Source organism: Lipotes vexillifer, unplaced genomic scaffold (genome assembly GCF_000442215.2).
Source record: "Lipotes vexillifer unplaced genomic scaffold, Lipotes_vexillifer_v1.1 scaffold370, whole genome shotgun sequence".
Taxonomy (NCBI): domain Eukaryota; kingdom Metazoa; phylum Chordata; class Mammalia; order Artiodactyla; family Lipotidae; genus Lipotes; species Lipotes vexillifer.
Window position 1 is genome coordinate 731239 of NW_006772699.1, and position 2496 is coordinate 733734.

Sequence of the window (2496 nt, forward strand, 5' to 3'; positions counted from 1 at the left end):
TTTTAGAAGTGGCTCTGTTGGTGGCTTCCAACAAATGAATGAAGATTAAACACCAGATTCAATCACTCAAAAAACAAGATTTGTTACGGGTCAAGTATTATTCTCAGTGCGGGAGGGACAGTCAGGAATAAAGCATAGTCGCAGCCTTCAGGGCACATAGATTCTCACACCCAGCCCTTGGCAAGTTCTAAACTCAAGGAGGTAAATAACTGAGGGAGATCTTGAAATTCACATACAACGCTTTAACTAAACAAAATTCCCAGAAAGGAACTGTTTTCTTTGCATTTAGTATCATTCATGACATGATGGCGTCCATAATGCCTAAGAAAACACCCGCACAAGAGCCCAGCATGCAAAATCATCAACAATATAAGGGAAAAAAAAAAAAAAACACCTGACTTATTTTGCCCATTCTAGGGTCCTCTGTCTATAAATGCATTTGAAATTAGGTTATTATCCACTATCACCCGTGCTTATCTCCCAAGTTCTTCATAGTCATTTCTCAGGTCCTGACGATGTATTGATAGGCTATAGATTAAATATGAAATTACTACAAATCTCAAGCACCCAAAGATTTATGGACCGAGGCTTAGGCCTTGTATCAAATCAACCATCTAGGAAAATATACAATTTCACCATAATATTAAAACTTACTGGCAGCATCTTCATCTTATCCGATTGGTATTGTCCTGATGATAAGCCACAGTAAGCAGAGAGAGAAATTGTGTGATAAATTATAGAACAGGTGTCGAAAAATATCTTTATTACATTTGGATGTGCAAGGATTTCGCTCACTGTGCACGGAATAAATAGAGTTTATTTTTTAATGCCCGCTTCAGTTCCAAGAACTTTAGAGTCTCAAAAGACTGGGTGGGGCTTCCCTGGTGGCTCAGTGGTTGAGAGTCCGCCTGCCGATGCAGGGGACACGGGTTCGTGCCCCGGTCCAGGAAGATCCCACATGCCGCGGAGCGGCTGGGCCCGTGAGCCATGGCCGCTGAGCCTGCGCGTCCAGAGCCTGTGCTCCGCAACGGGAGAGGCCACAACAGTGAGAGGCCCGCGTACCGCAAAAAAACCCAAAAAAAAAAAAAAAAAAAAAAAAAAGACTGGGTGATCTTCAGTTGGCCCCGTTCACAGGAGTTAAACACGTAGGTAGGGAAACAAAGTATGTAACTAAAGTGAAGCTATTGACTCTAAAAGGAAGTGTTTCCTGGTCAGCATGAATGATATGCACTGAAAGATCAAAATGGGTTACAGTCTGCATTTCATTCGCCACTCCAGAATTGTCTGGAGAGTCTGGATACTTGTTCCTTAAAGGGTGGTCCACAAACCAGCACATTGGCAATCTCTGGGAGCTTGTGAGAAGTATTGTCTCTGAGGCCCCACCCCAGACTCCCTGAATTAGATTCTAGATCTGGAATTCGATCCTCAGGTGATTCATATGGGCATTGCAGCTTGCAAAGTGTAGGTCTAGAGGCAAATCATGCTGTCATAGACATAAAGTGTGAAAGAAGGAGGGGAGCTCTTAATGTGTCTCAGAAAGTGTCCTGAATGACCATGAGACATGACCAAAATGTTGATGATGATGATAATAATAATAAGCCAAAGTAGCAAAACAATAAAAATGGTAGTTAACGTTTATTGAACCCTTAAGATGAACAAGACATTGTGCAGAGGATGTTCTGTACTTGACCCCATGTAATCTTCATGAAGACAACCCTGTGAGTAGAGTGGTGTGGTCTCCCTACTTTACAAATGAAATAAAGCCTAAGAGGATTAAAGAACTTTCCCCCAGTCTGAAAGCTTGTGAGTACCAGTGCCAGGACGGACACCCATATCTGTGTGACATCATATCACCTGCAGTGAAGTCCTGTTAGTTAGTATTGCTAGTGGATGGGGGCAGCCGTGTTGGAGGAAGACACCGGAATATTAAGAAGGAAGTTAAGTCCTGAAATGGGAACTGTCCTTATAGGGAAGGAGAAAAGGAAGACCAGCGAGTGATCTTCTAGGTCCTATGAAAATATGTCCCTCTCCGAGTTCCCCAGCTAAAAACCTGCAGCCCTTCTTGATTTTTCCTTTTCCCTGATGACCCAGGGCCAGCTGACCATTTCTGCCACTTCCTTTCTTTAGTGTCTCTAACCTGTTTTCCTGGCTCTTGAAGTTCACCCTGCTGTCTTAGTTTGTCGCCTGTAGCTGGGTCTGCACAAACACTCTCCGCAGCATCCCCACCTGCACCCTCTGCCTTTTACAGTCCATCTGTCGTACTGCTAGTTAATCACTGCTATCTTCCCAAAAGCCAATCCAAGCATGTTTCCTCTGCCTGGCTCTGTCAGGTACTGAAACACAAGGGCAACTAAAACATATATTTTACCGTCGTGGAAAGCCCTCACTCTCTACCTGGTCTGCCTATCTGTTCTCATTTCCCTCTCCCCATTCCTACAGGCAACATCCCAGCCACCCTCCCCAATCACACGTTTTCCACCGCCAGGGGCACTCTTT

General features: G+C 44.2%; 1 protein-coding gene across 1 annotated transcript in view; it reads left to right on the forward strand.

The window, feature by feature from the left end:
• TENM2 (teneurin transmembrane protein 2) overlaps positions 1-2496 on the forward strand; it is a 1025435-nt gene that overhangs the window by 641882 nt on the left and 381057 nt on the right. The gene's annotated exons all lie outside the window — the stretch shown is intronic.